The sequence below is a fragment of the Bison bison genome, unplaced genomic scaffold (genome assembly GCF_000754665.1).
Source record: "Bison bison bison isolate TAMUID 2011002044 unplaced genomic scaffold, Bison_UMD1.0 scf7180017864460, whole genome shotgun sequence".
In the NCBI taxonomy this organism is placed as follows: Eukaryota; Metazoa; Chordata; class Mammalia; order Artiodactyla; family Bovidae; genus Bison; species Bison bison.
In genome coordinates, this window is record NW_011495022.1 from 6168214 (window position 1) to 6185638 (window position 17425).

The following is a 17425-nucleotide window of genomic DNA, read 5'->3' on the forward strand; positions in this document are numbered from 1 at the left end:
GGCTGGGGGGGTGGTCCTGGAACCAATCTCCTACAGATACCAAGGGACAACTGCATGTGGTAAGAGCTGCCTAAAAAGTCAGTGTGGCAACTCTTCCAACCTCTTCTGAATGCTAGTGAGATGACTAGGGCACCATCAGTATCTTAGTACATTTTACACATATGTCTCAGTTGGTAAAAAATCTGCCTGCCAAGGCAGGAGACCCGAGTTCAATCCCTGGGTGGGGAAGATCCCCTGGAGGAGGGCAACCCACTTCAGTATTCTTGCCTGGAGCATTCCCACGGACAGAGGAGCCTAGCGGACTACAATTCATAGGGTCATAAAGAATCAAACACAACTGAAGTGACTTAACATAGCACAGGACAGAAAATAGTATTTAGAGTATCCAAGTTCTCCTGCCTGGATGAAAAGATTGGGCATTTTATCTGTGACTGAAATATGGCCATGGTGACTGGGTGAACAAGTTTCTGTCCATTAAAAGAAAAAAAAGCTATAAAGCGTGACACTCCCAAAGCAGCAGCAGTTCGTGAGTTCCCAGCCACAGAGAACAGAATAGCCAGTTTTGCCGTTCTGTAGCTGGGTGGCTTCCCTGAGTGGAGAGGTGGAACTAGGGAGGCCTTTCAGATCTGGTTCTGACCAGTAAGCTCGTTTAGTCCTCATCCACAGGCGTGAGACATCACTCCTGCGGCCACTTGCTGTCACTGTTAGGCTCCTCAGGCATGATGATGGAGTCCAAGATCCTGAAAAAGTGTCAGGGTAGACATAAAAGGAGTCAGATTTTAAATCCGTAAAAAGTTGAAAAGAATTTAACACTTGATGGGAATTTGTGATCTGAGGTAAAGTTAGATTGTGTCTGGAAACAGGTAAAAATCTGTAGATGCTACACATCAAACCACTTTAGTCAAAGTATTTGTTCAGTGGGGGAAAGAAAAATCAGTGAAAGTAGTTAAATAATGTCTGTAGTCCAAATAACTAACTGCTATATTCCCTCCATTCCCAAGACACCATCAGCTGTAAGGTGTACCATTAAATTTATGACAGGCTAGGAGGTAGGGGCAAGGACATTGTATTAAATGTACACTTTGTTTCCAGAAATGTTAGAATATGGAAAAAAAAAAAACATGTGTCTTGGAATTAAGGAAATGCAGAATCTCACTCGGTTGGTGTTTTGGCATTTTCTTGCTGGTAGAAGATAGGACTAAGTTTATAAAAGCAATTTTTAAAATATTTACTAGAGACTTCCCTGGTGGTCCAGTGGTTAAGACTTTGCCTTCCCTAATGCACGGGGTGTGGGTCAGATACCTGCTTGAGGAGCTAAGGGTCCACATGCCTCGTGGCAAAAAAACCCAAATATAAAACAGAAGCAATATTGTGACAAATTCAATAAGGACTTTAAAAATGGTACATATAAAAAAAGTCTTCAAAAATTCAAAAAGCGTTTACTAATACACGGGACAGAACTAATGAAAATTGAAGGTACGTAAAAGTTTTCTCAGGCCCATAGATTTATTTTCTTTCATTCATGTGTCAAGACAAAAAATGTCATGGACAGCTGGGGAAGAACTATATTTGATAAGCATGGAGTGTATTTTAGTGCCAGAAAATAATGAAATGCTCGAAAACAAAAACCAAGAAACAATATTGACAGGAGAATATCAAAGGAACAAGGAGCCCACTGAAAGAGCTCCCACCAGCCAAAGGAGATTGATCTGAGCAACAAAGTTAGCAAACTGGTGTTGAATTATAACCCAAAGTATGAAATGAATATCTGTGAGACCATACTGATATAAAAAAATGACTGAAAATATATGGGGAGAAGTGATAAGTCTTCTGTGCAGAAAAATTCAAAATAATTTATATAGATACTCCACCCTTAAGCTTTTCTCTCCAAAACGTAACAGTAGAGAAGAGGGTGAGGAGCAACCTTCCGTGGAGAATCATGACAAGCATCACGTTGGGTGATCAAGACTGCGATCAACAGTGTGAAATTACGTTGACAGTAAATATTCATGATGTAATGTGATTAAAATGGCACGTTACCTCTGTGGTCTTTCTCTAAACAACCCAATCACCCTGTCTGATGATGAGAAAAACATTAGACAGATCCCCACTGTGGAACCTTCTACAAAATACCTGACCAGTACTCCTCAGAACTGTCGAGGTCATCAAAATCAGGCAAAGTCTGAGAAACTGTCACAGCTAAGAGGAGCCTAAGTAAGCTCGATGACTAAACGTAATGTTGTATCCTGGATGGGATTTCTGCGACAGAAGAAGGACATGGGGAAAAATTAAGAAAACCCAAGATCATGGCATCCGGTTCCATCACTTCGTGGCAGATAGATGGGGAAACAGTGGCTGACTTTATTTTTCTGGGCTCCAAAATCACTGCAGATGGTGATTGCAGCTATGAAATTAAAAGACGTTTACTCCTTGGAAGGAAAGTTATGACCAACCTAGACAGCATATTAAAAAGCAGAGACATTACTTTGCCAACAAAGGTCCGTCTAGTCAAGGCTGTGGTTTTTCCAGTGGTCATGTATGGATGTGAGAGTTGGACTGTGAAGAAAGCTGAGCGCCTAAGAATTGATGTTTTTGAACTGTGGTGTTGGAAAAGACTCTTGAGAGTCCCTTGGACTGGAAGGAGATCCAACCAGTGCATCCTAAAGGAAATCAGTCCTGGGTGTTCATTGGAGGGACTGATACTGAAGCTGAAACTCCAATACTTTGGCCACCTGATGCGGAGAGCTGACTCATTGGAAAAGACCCTGATGCTGGGAAAAATTGAGGGCAGGAGGAGAAGGGGACGACAGAGGATGAGATGGTTGGATGGCATCACCGACACAATGGACATGGGTTTGGGTGGACTCCGGGAGTTGCTGATGGACAGGGAGGCCTGGAGTGCTATGGTTCACGGGGTTGCAAAGAGTTGTACACGACTGAGCGACTGAACTGAACTGAAATAACCTATGGTCCTTAGTTAATAATGTATCAGTTTTGGTTTCTTAATTTCTCTTTATCTATCGTACTAAATATAAGATTTTAATATCAGGGAGCTTGGGTACAGAATGAGAACCCGACTATCTTCTTGATTTTTCTGTAAATCTACAACTGCTCTAAAAGACAAAGTTGTTAAAATTCTTTTAATACCTAAACAGAAAAAACAAAAAGCATGGACAGGAAGCCAGGTTAGGAAATTTTAAGGGAAGTTATAATGTATTTTGTTGAGACCATTGAAAATTCCACGCAGAGCATGATTGAAGTAGAACATATGTAACTGCTTAGTTTAAAAAAAGGGAACTGGCAGCTTATCCCAGAATGTGACACTTCTAAATATATTCAAGTCGATTCATTATTATTTATCATCCATGGAGTATTTTGTTTTTCCAAGATGGCCAAGTTTTACCATTATTCTTTTTAAAGTGATGGCTGTGCTTTTAGCCATGTTGACTCAGATGGCTAATCTAACTGTACAGTTCAGTCAGAAAACCAGCCATCAGCTGTCAGAATGGTAAAAACAGTTATGTGTGTTTTCAAAGCCAGAAAGGCACTCATGTGGTGAGACTGCAGAGTTTCGTGTTATCCAAAGTCCTGACTCCCAGGATCCATTTCCTCACTTGGTGTTCTCACATGGAAAACTTTCTTTGGGGAATTACAGGGTCATATTTTCAAGACTTGGAACAGTAGGCTTGTCTACAGTTACCTTTATAAAAAACAACTAAAAAGAAAAAAAAAATCCCTTTAAAAGCATTTAAAAAAAAAAAAAAAAAAAGAATTACGCCAGGGTAGCCAAATAGAAACAGTCATTGGGGTTTCTGCACTGAGTCAGGTTGTATAAATTACAGACTATTTTCCCCTTGGTCCAAGACATTGTTTCACTTCCACGCACCACTGCCTACATCCATAAATTCCAGTGTGTTGGCCCTCCAGAGGGCTCGAGGAATTATAAAAGAGGAGAGGAGGGGACTGACCACAGGAACAAGCAGGCTAGAATGGCACCCTTGAGGTTCCTGCTTGGTCCTGCCTCAGCTCTGCTCCAGGCCTCACCCCTGCTGGGGGCACAGAAGGGCACTCTCCCTGGTGCTCTTGGCAGGCCAGCATCAGGGCCCCCCACAGCCAGGGCTCACATGCCACTAGGAAACCCATCCATCCCACAGGAAGATGAAGTCAACCTTTCAGGAGAAACTAAAAGGCTGGCATATTTTGGAGACCAGCAAGTGGGAAATGTGTACCAGTTATGTAGCCCTGGGAGACAGAGAGTACCGTGGCTTTGTTTGCTGAACCCAAAGTTAGGGCACACTGTCTGACAGCAGGACTAACTAGACTGGACGTGAACTTGAGACTGGCCCAGGATACTCAGGCTGAGTGGCCCTTGTGGCTGCGCGGTGCAGAAGAACGTGAGCCAGGCCCTGGGTGTGCTCGCCCATGCTGGCGCCCTCCAGAGAGGATCCTGAGGACGCCCTGGGTGCAGCTCATGGCTGCCCTTCCTCAGCAGTCCCCAGGGCCGTGGCACTGGGCCCATCCTGGTGACAGGCCAGCGCCCAAGCTCCAGGCTCCACCGTGAGCTGGCTGCCCTTCCCAGGGGCCACCCTTCCCCAAGGTGGGGCTACCCGGGGGGCCCAAGAGCCTCGTGGCATCAGAAGAGCCAGGAGCCCAGATACCACTGTTCCCTGCCTCCCCCACCCCACCCCCTTGCTTCTCTCCTCTTTACCTGAGCCCTGGGGATGTCTGGGGCCAGCTGGGGACCCCTGTGGGGACACAGCCATTTCTTGAGACACAGGGTTACCCCAGCGTGAAGTAGGCAGGGAGGCGATCTTATCACATGTCTCTGACCGCTCCTTGAACAAGTCAGAGAAGGTGCAGTGAGGAAGTCTAATGTCACATGCAACACTTACAGGAAGCCGACTGCAGGACAGCAGGGGAGCTCAAGAACTTGGCCGTTTTCAGCGGATTAGAACAACGCAGGTCAGTGCTCCTTCCCCCCCGCCGAAAAATCTTTTTAGCCGCTCTAAAATACCTAACTGGTTCTCTTTCCTTAAACTGCCTTGAACGCTTTTTTTTGCGACATGAAGAAATTGCTCCAGCTTTGAATGTAAGAGCCGGGGTGTAGCTGGTGGCCACGCGCCGTTAGAGGAACAAGCATCAAGCCCTTATTATGAAAATGAAATTGTCAGAACCTCTTGCTTCCCTGTTCAGAACCTCTGTGCCCTAAAAAACAAACCTTCACATGGTCCTTAAATTACTTATTTCATGGAATTTAGCTAAGCCTCTCATCAAGGTCACCTGTTAGCATAAACCAGGACACATCAGCTTGTGTTTGCGGGCAGTCTCAGGGTATTCAAAGGGCAGTAGAAAATGCGGCAGTATTGTGTGGACAAACAGGCTATAAGACTATGCAAAAGTCTGTTGCTTTCATGCACTTTTTTTCTTGTGGTGGAATGAATCTTTTGGCTTGTATTTCCTGTTAAAATTGTTTCTCATATCTTTATAAATTCTTAAGTTCCCTTTTAAATTTTTTATGCTCTCTTCCTTCCTACTTGTCTTCTACATTTGTTTTAAAAATTTCCTCCTTTTATTGAAAATGGAAGTAAAGGGGTGCGGGCAGTTTGAATTGGGGATGAGGAAGGCCCCTGCCGGCCCTGCCCCCACCCCGGGTCTGAGAACACAGCTTGGAGCTGTCATGTTCTGGGTGTGCAGGAGCCATGAGGTCTGCCTGCCACCAGAGCTTTGTGTCTTCACCCTGTTCTCCAGAGAGGAAGATCTGAGGCGTCTAGAGCAGAACCCGAGAGATGGTTGAAGCATTGGAAATTAGAGCCCAGATACAGCTAAATGGCCCAAGAGGATTCATCTCATGAGGGGCAGTTTAATAAGGAACTTTCAATAAAAGGCTCTTACACAATGGCCTGCCACTTTCAGACCCGAAGAAAAAAGGAAAATGTCTCAAATCTGAGTGACAGGAAGGAAGTCACTACCTTCTTGGGCTCTTACTAAGCACTAGAACAGGTTAGCCAGCGATGAGTTTTTTTCCTGGACCATTTGAAAACAGACTAATCTTCTTTCATAGCTGTGTTCATGTGTTAATAGAAGTAGAGAGAGAAAAGCAGAGCAGAGCCTGGGTTTGGGAGCTTCCTGTTTCCTGTCTCCATCCCAGCCCAGAGGGTTCTACAAAGTGTGCTGAAAGAAAGAACAACAGTGGGGTGAGGGGTTAGCGGACTCACGTGTTGTTTATATCCTAGTAATGCAAAATAACCAAAACTATGAGGCAAGAGAAAATTGTTGATGATATCCTCAGATTGCCACATTTTTTTCATTTTTTTGCTACTATGTTGTGCAAGAAGATGGTGAGGAAACTGACAGACTATGAGAGGATTGGAAGTTAGAGATCTCAGCCCTGGTGCTTCTGGAAACCCTTACTGGCTCTGAGGGAGGCAGCCCATGTTTCCAGTCACGGGGAGGGGCTAGAGGGGAGATTGGACTTTCTTGGTATTGGAGTCCTTTGCACAAATAAATGCCTAGAGGAGCCACATGGAAGGGAACTGCGGTGGAGAGGTCTCTTGCATATGGCACCAGGCGCACCCCTGAACAGCAGAAAGAGGCTTACATCTTCGTGGTAGCTGGACATGCCTAGAAGGAGCTCTTCTTTCAGTTTTGTTTTGATTTTTTAATTGGTCCTAGAGGTTTATTGTTCAGAGAGTTTTATGTTCTGCTAATCTGCTGCTCATAGCAGAAAAGGGTTTTTTATTTCTTTAAATGCTTTCCAGATGAACTTGACATCTTTTTTCGGAATGGATCCTTCTGAAAGCTCTTTCCCTTTCTCCTTGGGGCATCTGTTCTCTGCCCATCCATTCCTCTAGCTTTCCACATTCCCCTTGTTCCTTTATGTTTGGGATGCAAGACAAGGTTTATAAAGTGTCATTATTGTGCAAAGTCTCTGACCCCCAAACCTCAAAGTGGTTCTAAAAAAAAAAAGAAGGAGGACTCAGAGGCGCAGAAGGTGCTAGATCCTGCTGGATGGTGGATAACACCTGGAATGTTAATTTCACATGTAATTCTTAGACAGGAAGTGCCGCCAGTTCAATGTGGAGGTCAAAAGTAGAAACATAAATGGTCACCTTTTATCTGGAGTTGAAAAATGCTGAATTTTATGGGGAAGGACTACATGGGCATGTCACTGAATTCTCTAAATAAGAAGAGGAAGGGGCTGACTTCACAATCCCTCTTCTCCTGCACCCTGACATACAGGCAGGCCTCTTTTCCCCAGAATCTCAGATAATACAGGGTAACACTTCAGAATCAGCATCTACAGATATTGGAGTGGCTTGGGCTTCAGAGGAGTGAAAGGGTGAGATATACAAAATATTCATGCTAGTAGAGAAGAAGAAAATAATAAAACTGACGGGTGCAACCTTTACAGTTGAGTTCATCCTTGGCCGTCTTGCTGTGTTGACATCAGCAGGTCTGTAGGCCATCCATCTCTCTGGGCTTTCTCAGAGAAAAGTTCTGGGCATGGGAGAGGTATTGTTATCATCATTGCCATACTGGGAAATATTGGGAGCATAGATTTGGTTTTTTAACTGTGGTAACACACACATAAAATTTACCATCTTTAACTATTAAGTGTGTAGTTCAGTAGCATTAAATGTATTTACCTGGTTGTACAACTCATCTTCAGAACTTCTTCATTTTGAAAATGGATACTCTGTAGCCATGAAACAACTCTCCGTTTCCCCTCCCCCCAGCCCCTGACACCCACATTCTACTTTCTGTTTCTATGAGTTTGACTACTCTAGATACTTCATATAAATGATACAATATTTGTCTTCTTATGACTGCTGTATTTCACTTAGCATAAAGTCTTCAACATTCATCCATGTGGTAGCATATGTCAAAATCTCCTTCCTTTGTAAGGCTGTATAGTATAGTCTGTTAGATACACCACGTTTTCTGTATTCATTCATCTGTGGGTGACATTTAGCTTACTTCTGCCTTTGGCTATTTTCACTAATGCTGCTGTGAGCATGGGTATACGCATACCTGTCTGAGATACTGGTTTCATTTCTTTTGTATATATACTCCAAAGTGGTATTGGTGAATCATATGGTATTTCTATTTTTCATTTTTTGAGGAATTGCCATACTGTTTTCCATAGCAGCTGTACCTTTTTACATTCCCACCAACACTGCCCCAGGGTTTCATTTTCTCCAAAACCTAGCTCATACTTGTTAATTTCTGCTTTTTTTCCCCTCCCATCACAGCCATCCTAAAGGATGTAAGATGATATCTCAGTTTTGATTTGCATTTTTCTAACAATTAGTGACATTGAGCATCCTTTTATATGCTTGTTGGCATTTGTATATCATCTTTGGAGAAATACCAGTTCAAGTCCCTTGCTTGTTTCTCAGTGAGGTTATTTGGTATTTGGTTGTTGAACTTTAAGGTTCTTCATATATTCTGGATATTTAGAGAACTATAGATTTTTTAAAGTATTGCATGTTCAGGTTCTAATGTTCATATCATCTACTGGCACCAGCTGCCTCCTGTGACCTCCACCCTTGGGAAAGAGCATGAATTTCAATAATATTTTTTTTTCAACAGTATAATTTTTATCTTAACTCTTCAGAGTGCTACACAAAGTTTCAGTCATTTTCAGCTTATAAGCAGTTTGGTTTTTGAAAACTGACAGAAGTGAAGGGAAGGGAAAGAAAGGGAAGAGCTTAGGGTAGTGGTTTTTATTCTTTCCATACTTTATACTTTTTTAGCTATGTAAACTTCAGGAAAAAGCCTTATCATCAATTCTGTTGACTAAAACTGAACTCCATGCTGGGATAAAAATACTTTCTGAGAATCATCTAGTAATTATGTCTTCCTATACCACCCTCCCTCCAAATGCACAGACTCAAAGATGCCTCAGATTACAAAACCATTGTCATTTTTCTTCATGAATGCCTCAAAAAAAAAAAAAAAGTATTTTGCTTCTGGGTAGTAAGGACCCAAAGAGGAATTGAGCTGTTGTCCCAGGAAAAGGAATAAGAGCAGTGGGACTCTTCTGGAGTTGTGGCCATGCTGTTTGTTTCGATTCAGACTTTCAGGAAGGAGCTGGTAGGGAAGATGTGATGGGCAGAGGGACACAGTCCTGTGGGGACTGCTTGTGCTGGAGGCACTGACTTCTAAATGAAGTACCGTCGAGATGAGGGAACAGACTGCCTGTGTACCTGACTGATTCTTGCCTCTGCCATTTCAGTTTCCCTCCAGTTCTTCATCAGTTAGAAAATTGGTGCTATTCTCCACCCGTCTCAAAAGGGTGTTGGAAAATGACCAAAATGCTTGCATTTGTTTGTTACTGAGAGACAGAGAAAACTTTTTCTCAATAAATAAATAAATAAACTAGGACGAGAGGAATCCTGGAGGTGGAACCCTGTTATGATGCAACGAACGAGCAAACTTCAGCAGCAGCTCTTCCTGGTGTACATGATATCCCATGCCAGTTTCACCAGGAGGTATTCATACACCACCCCCATTGTAATTTGTCAATACTAATTAGAAGTTACTGCTTTGAGACTAACTAGCTGGATACTTACCAGAGTGTCTGTTTTTGATATTTTCTGGTATGAGTTAGGCTTGCTTCCTACTTTTGTTTGTGCCTGGGTTTTAATAATATGTCATATTTGAGGTTCACTCATTGTATTGGCTTGTAATCCTAGTGTGACTTAAAAACAAAGTCTTTTGTTTTTTTAATATCAGGATACATGTTTGCACACACCCATACATACATGTTGTTGTTCCGTTGCTAGGTCGTGTCAGACTCTTTGGGATCCCATGAACGGCAGCATGCCAGGATTCCCTATCCTTCACTATCTCCTGGAGATGCTTCCTCAATTAAAAGTCATTCGATGATATCTTGGCACCTACAATTATTTAGAATATGCTGCTAACTTCAAGCTAGGAAGTTATTCGTGTATTATGCCTATAGATTCATTTGGAGGGTCTGCTAGTGAATTGCTATTCTTTCAATAAATACCTGACTTTTTAAGGGGTGGTTTGGAGCATTTTTGATTTCCAGGCTGGCTACAAAAAGATCTGGTCTTCCTTGAAGGCTTTAGAGACCTGTAGAATGATCCTGCCTCCTGGAAACTGGGAGTGGGACCAGTGGAGGGGCTGCCCAATACCTCAGCAGCTTGCTACGCAGACAGTTGCACAGAAGGCGCCAGCTCCGCCCTCTCACTGCGGTGTGGCTTCTTAGGAAAGTCTCAGTTCCAGAAGTCATTTAACCAACTGAGCATTCTTGATGGGCTGCCACCAGGGCTTCGCCTGAAAGCTCTTTCAAAGCAGACTTGCGCCTTCACTCTTTCTTTCCTTCCCTTTGTATGCCCCTCTTCTTTCTGTGCTTAACTCTCAGTCCCGCCTAAAATGCCCATCACCTCCTGAAGACTGAGGCTCAGGAAGGAACTCACCTGCATGGACAGCTTACTTCCTCCCCCAGCCCTGCCTCTAAGCTTTATGTGCTACTTCCTTGGAGCATTTAATGCTTTTCCCTGCAAATCAAGGCTGATGAATAAGCACAGTTGCCAGAATCAAAGTGTTTGAGAGGTTTTATGTAGGGAAAATAATTGGGGAGGAAATAATGTTATTATAAGATAAATCGTGGTGAATCTGGAAGGGTAGAATAGACAGTTTACTTTTTAAAAACTGCTTTTAAGGATTCATAAGGAAGTAGCAATAGGGGAAGGGGAATTGAAAAGGCCAGAGGATAATTTGCTCCAAAAGACAAAAATGTTAGGTTATTCAAAAACTATTTTTTTCTCTTACTTCAGTGCCAGGAACATCTGGCCTTGGGGAAAGTTTCAGAAAGAGGATTTTGGATGCTGTTGTCACTATTCAAAACTTAAAGAGATAGATAAAAAAACAGAACTCTGGGTTTTTAGAAATAGAAGGAACCTTCAAGGGTTCAGTCAGTGGCTCAGACAGTAAAGAATCTGCCTGCAATGCAGCAGACCGGGGTTCAATCCCTGGGTCAGGAAGATCCCCTGGAGAAGGAAATGGCAACCCACTCCAGCATCCTTGCCTGGAGAGTTCCATGAACAGAGGAGCCTGGCAGGCCCTACAGTCCATGGGGTCGCAAAGGGTCAGACAGGACTGAGACTCACACACACATAAGTCATGGGTTCAATCCTATCATTTTTAGATTTGGAAACGGAGGCCCAGAATGGCTAGGAGGTTTGTCCTGGTTGACAGAGCTAGTTAGTGACAGTGGGGACGTGGATCAAGGCTCCTGACTCTGGCATGGGCAGCAGTGTTGAGAACTCCCAAGGACTTGACATTGATGTCAGTGCCCCTCTAGGCTCTACAGAGGCCAGACCCATGCCTAAAAAAGAGCAGGCCAAGAGACTGAGGAGTTTATGGGCTCACAAAACTCCAGCTAAATGACCTCTGTTCCAGGAAGGAGCCACAGCAATATGGGTGTAACCTTGACAGTAGACACCTAATCTATCCTACCTGGAGAAAGTTTGTATGCAGTGATGGCTCCCATGGAGCAAAGAAAAGGACAGCCCAGAAAGGAAAAATCCCCAGTGTTGCCCAGGGTTGGCCAAAAAGAGAGACCCTCAATATTGTGGACAGGACTGTGGAGTAAGAGGGGGTTGTCCCTTGGGTAGCATGGATGAAGATTAGGACTCACCATGGCCCAGATTAAGTAGCCTCCAAGAGGCTTGCTCAACCTTAGCCCTGATTCCAAGATCCCTTCAGAAAAAGTACATCAGTTTCCTGGATACCATTATCTCAGAGGAGTATATTCTGGACAGTGGCCATGGTCACTGGAAAGTAATGCCATCATTTGTGAATCCTGGTGTGCCTGGGAGCCTCTCGTGAATTTGTAAGGTGGGTCAGTCATTCTGAGTCTGAGCCCTCTGGTTCCCGATAAGAAGGAGATTTGGGGGCCTCTAGGTAAGAAGATTTGGGGCTTTAGGTGAAGTCCCTGAGCTGGAAGTGTGGTGATCCAGCCCCCACCCCCCCGGGAATGCCCCTCCACAGGGTCTTCCTGGGCAAGCAGCAAACTCTCCTCAGTGTCAGTCCTAGTTCTTTGTCCCTTCTCTTTAAATTGCTGTAAGTATTATAAGAAAATAAAATGTAATATACAGGTCCTGCAATTGAACATTACAAGCCCTTTTTGGACTCTTGATAATTTATGGGGTTTGGTTTGGGTTTTTTTTTGCCTTTCGAAGGGCATTTTCCCTTAATTCAGAAATATTTTTTGAGCACCTTCCATGTAGATCTTATATTCTAGGTGGGAGATGTGGATAATAATAGTAAACCTAATAAAATAGGATGTTACATAGTCTGTTCCAAGGTTAGAAAGTAACAAGGACTAAGGAAGACATGCGGGAGGGCATTGGTGGGCGTACAGATTTAAGTGGGGTGGGTAGGGTAATTGTCACAGAGAAGGTGGCATTGGAGTGAGAACTTGGAAGAGGTGAGAGAATTCGCCTTGCAGTTAGTTACCTAGGGCCTTGAGGCAGAGCAAATCTGATGTATTCAAAGAATGAGGAGGAGCTGGTGTGACTGGACCAAGTGAGGAGGAGGGAAGTAGGAGGAGTCCTGGAGGGCCTTATAGGCCCATGTAGGACGCTAGCTTCCACTCAAGAGTGAGGGGAATTTGGGGAGGACTTTGAGCCATGGAGAGTTGATGCTCTGACTTTGCTCTTTAAAGGATGCCTCTGGCTCCTATGTTGAGAATACAGTACAGGACAGCAAGAGTTGAAGAGAGAGGCCATTGCAATATCTGGTGAGAGATGACAGTGCCGTGGACCAGGGGGGCAACACTAGGGGTGGTGAGGATTAATCAAGGTCTGTTTTTTGTTTGTTGTTTTTCTTGGTCAAAGTATTGTTGTTTTACAATGTTGTATTAGTTTTTGGTGTACAGCAAAGTGATTCAGTTATATATATATATTTATTATTATTTATGTGCTTTTCCATTATGGTTTATTGCAGGATATTGAATAGAGTTTCCTGTGCTGTACAATAGGGCCTTGCTGTTTTTCCATAGTATATGTAATGGTTTGCATCTGCTAGTCCCAAACTCCCAGTCTAACCCTCCCCACTTTCCTGTTGGCAACCACAAGTCTTTTCTCTGTGTCTGTGACACAGACATAGAGAAACAGTCTATGCTTTGTAGATATGTTAATTTGTGTTGTATTTTAGATTCTACATTTAAGTGACATCATATGGTATTTGTCCTCACTTAGTATAATAATCCCTGGTCCCATCAATGTTGCTCCCAGTGGCATTATTTCATTCCTTTTTGTGGCTGAGTAGTATTCCATTTATACATGGACCACATCTTCTTTGTCCATTCATCTGTTGATGGACATTTAGGCTGCTTCCATGTCTTGACTATTGTGAATACTGCAGAGCCTGGTTGTTTTGAAGGTGGAACGAAATTAACTGTTGGATTGAATGATGGTAAGTAGGAGAGGAATCAAGGAAGACTCCAAGGACTTTGCCCTAGGCCTAGGAGGAATCAAAGTGCCATCAGACTGAGATGAGGAAGCCTGTAAGTAGAGCAAGGTGGGTGGAGTGGAGGGCAGGTCTGTGGAGCTTAGTTTGTGCTGAGCATGGAGGTCTGTTAAACAGACATCACACGGAGATGTTGAGTAGGCAGTTGGATATGTGTCTACACGTAGGAAACAGAATTCCAGAAGAAATTAATCTTCCTTAATGGTCTTAATGGTTGGATGCTACTTCTAAATACATCTGCAACTTCTAAAACTCCTATAAAAATAGGAACTAGGACTCTGCTTAAGGACTTACTCATTGATTGATTTCTGGGACTGAAATCAGAGAGTGTTTACTTGAGTAAATGAGAGTGGAAGGATCAGGATTTTTGTTTTAGGCCTTGCCTTTTACTGCTTAAGCCTCAGGGAGTCCATAAATCGTTTTTTTTTTTTTTCTCCTGGCCACACCACATGCAGTATCTTAGTTCCCCAGAGATCAGACTTGCACCCCCTGCAGTAGAAATGCAGAGTCTTCATCTCTGGACCGCCAGGGAAGTCCCCATCATTCTTATTTTAAGAAAAGAAATTTTTAGCAAAGTAAGCAAAAGCAAAGTTTATTTTTGTTCAGATGCTCAGTATTTAAACAAATCAAGTGCTTCTTTGTGTTTATGTCAAGACAATTGGAAATCTTGTAAGGTTCTTTGAATCATTTACTGTTTATGTATCTATTACTATTATCTTGATAATTGATGTTGCATTTATTGCAATTTAAGCAAATGTTAGCTAGTTACACAAATATGAATGAATGAAAGTATGTTAGCTGTTTTCCTGGAAAAAAGGAAGTATGTTAACTTCATTCAGTGGGGAGAATTCTGAGTTCTCTTGGGTTTGATCGAAGTTTGTACAAAACAAACATTTTGACCTCTACATTCATTCTTTGTTTGCTTTTTAGTCAGCTTGAGTGAACATAAAGGGTGTATTTTTAAGAGACCTAAATTGGTACACTGGAATAACCCTAGCAGTTCCTGCCTGAAACAGAGATGAAATGTTTTTATGCTCAGTCTTGTGCTCAGTCCGTAAGAGCATCTATCAGTTCTGCCTTTGTCTCATTAGACCCTCAGCCAGGTGTTGTGTGAGCCTCATTTACAGAGATATTTATTGAGATGACCAAAATGTTCATTCCGGTCTTTTCTGTACAATGTTACAAAAAAACATGAATGAACTTTTACCCAGTCTAACACATTGCCTCAGAAGGGAAGGGACAGGGCTACAGTCCTTGGAGCCAGAATTCAGACCCAGGGCTACCAGTATCCAAAGCCTCCCCTCCTCTGCTTCCGAGAAGCATTAGCAAAATAAACCAACCAGAGCATTTCAGTAAAACAGTGTAGACCGAGTGGTACCATAGAATGACCTCCTTATCATGAACGAAAACATGGGGCTCCTCTCAAAAATTTCAGGTAGTTGCTAAAGCAGTCCTTGAAATGAGAAGATACGTGAGAAAAAGTCTCTTGTTTTCATCTTTCCCCCATACAGTGGTGGGACTGCCTGAGTGGTGTGATGGCTGTGGGCTAAGAGCATGCCCCTCCATCAGCCCTACAGGAAAACGCCCCACCCTGTCTTGTGTAGAAGCCCCCTGGTGCCAGCTGACAGCAGCTGTCCACGCTGCTCCTGGAAGGCGCCTGGGAGCTGGGAGTCTGAAGCCAGCCAGCCCTGAGGAGGCCTGACAGGGGCTTCTGAGAGCCTTGGAAGTGGTCCAGGAACTGGAGGCATTGACCTCAGCTCCAGGCTTAGAAGGGCTGGACTGTGTCCCTCCAGTGCAAGCCAGACGGAGGGCTGAAGGGCAACAGGGTCAGTTCCCACACTGGAACCTTCCATGGGGACCCTGGGGAAGAACAGCCCCCATCTCAGCAGATGATAGTTAGACTGTTTGCCCTGGTGCAGCTGTGCTGGTTACTAAAATACTAAGATGCTTCAAAACCTGTTGGTGACTCATTACCAACCATAGTCACCCCAGTGCACGCCCAGCACCCCAAGACCTCTCTCATAATTCAGCAACCAAGGATTAGTGCCTGGCACAGCATGGGGTACCCCAGGACCCTGCTCCAGCATCCAGCATTGTTTGGATTGGTTAGTGCCTGTGCCTTATGGGCTGTTAGATATTTTGACTGTAACTCCTGTCTCATCCCTAATAAAACAGAACACTGAGCTGGTGATGACAAATGTTTAAAAATTATGTATCTATTTTTGGCTGTGTTGGGTCTTCATTGCTGCACACAGGCTCTCTCTAGTTGAGGTGCGTGGGTTTCTCATTGCAGTGGCTTCTCTTGTTGCAGAGCATAAGCTCTAGAGCATGGGCTTCAGTGGTCGTGGCACACAGGCTGAGTTGCCCCTTGACATGTGGAATATTCCCAGACCAGGAATCAATCCCATGTCCCCTTCATTGGCAGGCAGATTCTTAACCACTGGACCATCATGGAAGTCTGATGATTTTGATGGGGGCCCAGGAGGGCAAAATTTAAACTATAATTGTTCCCCAAATCACTGGTTCTCTGCTCTGGGCCTGTGGTTAGCATCCCAGGCTATTTTTTTTTATCACCTAGAGGGAAAGCATCTGCAGTGATTGTCATTGGGAGGGTAATAAGTAGAGGTCACGCAGGGCCCCTAGAAACATAATTTTGTCTAGTGTCTTCAGGGGACCCCAGTTTCAGAAGACTGGATTTTTTTTAGGAATACAACATCTCTCCTTTACTTACTTGGTTTCTACTCCTCTCCTACCTGTCACGAAAAAAATGGTTATCTCTGTGAAACATGTCTTGTTTGCCCCGCTAGAGCAGTTGCTGACCACCTGCCCAGAGGAGGTGAAAGTTTCATTATAAGCCAAGCTCTACTAATCTTGATTTATTAGTGCCAAACACTTGCTTTTTGCAGCTGTGGGAACAGTTTTCAAAGCAGATTTATTTCTGAGTTGGACTAGCAGTACCACATGGTTAAGGGAAAAAAAAAAAAGGATTCTTTCACAAACACAGCAGATGCCCACACATGGTGGTTCCAGGGGTGTGTGAGGAGTCATTGTGCCCATCCACAAAGCGTCAGACTGATTTTTAGGTGGTTTGAGGTGTGCTGAGTCCTTTAACATGGTGGGGGGGAGGGGAGGTGCGATTAACCTGAAATCAGTGGCCATAATACATCTTTATTTCCGCTAGCCTCTAACTAAAAACTTTGCATTTCCCTCAAGTATGAAGGTAGCCCACAAACTTCAGGAGTTGTAGCAGCATTTGTGACCGCATCCCCAATAGAAGTCATCGACATTTTACATTACTGAATGGTAGGCAGCTTCTAAGATGGTCCCCAAGGCTCCCCACCCCCTGCAATTCACACCCTTATTTACATCCCTCTCCTTCGTGTGAGCTAGTTTAGTGACTCATTTATGGTGAACAAGATGAAGCAGAGAGGATGGCATGTCTCTTCTGAGATTTAATTTTATGATTTCCATCTTGGGGGCTTTCTCACACTCTCTTGCTCACTGTGAGGAAGGTCCACTACCGTGTTCCGAACTGTCCCGTAGAGAGAACCACACAGCCCAGAACCAAGGGAGACCTTTGACCAATAGCTGGCGAGGAACTGAGTCCTGCCAACATGTGAGTGAGCTTGGAAGGAGATTCTCCCCTAGTTATCATGTATGCTAGAAAAACACGTAACGACACCTGAAATGAATGGTTTCATGGATCTAGTTACTTAGGATGACGCTAAATTATGGCTTTGTATTTTTTTAAGGTTAGTTGACTTAAACAGAAATATTAAGTGAATGATCTAGTTTGGGTGGTATGCAGTCATCCCAGAATTATGAAGTTGGTTTGCGAATGTTTGACATTTGGGAACCACTGCCCTGGGAAACTTACTGGGAGACCAGACACATAAACAGATAAAGAGATAACAGTTCA

At 43.6% G+C, this 17425-nt stretch overlaps 1 protein-coding gene across 1 annotated transcript in view; it reads left to right on the forward strand.

The window, feature by feature from the left end:
- Nucleotides 1–2946: 2946 nt before the first annotated feature.
- Nucleotides 2947–17425, forward strand: part of WIPF1 (WAS/WASL interacting protein family, member 1) — an 82291-nt gene continuing 67812 nt past the window's right edge. Inside the window, exon 1 of the mRNA XM_010859820.1 lies at nucleotides 2947–4962. The gene's annotated coding sequence lies outside the window, so the exon portion shown is untranslated. The remainder of the gene's footprint in view (nucleotides 4963–17425) is intronic.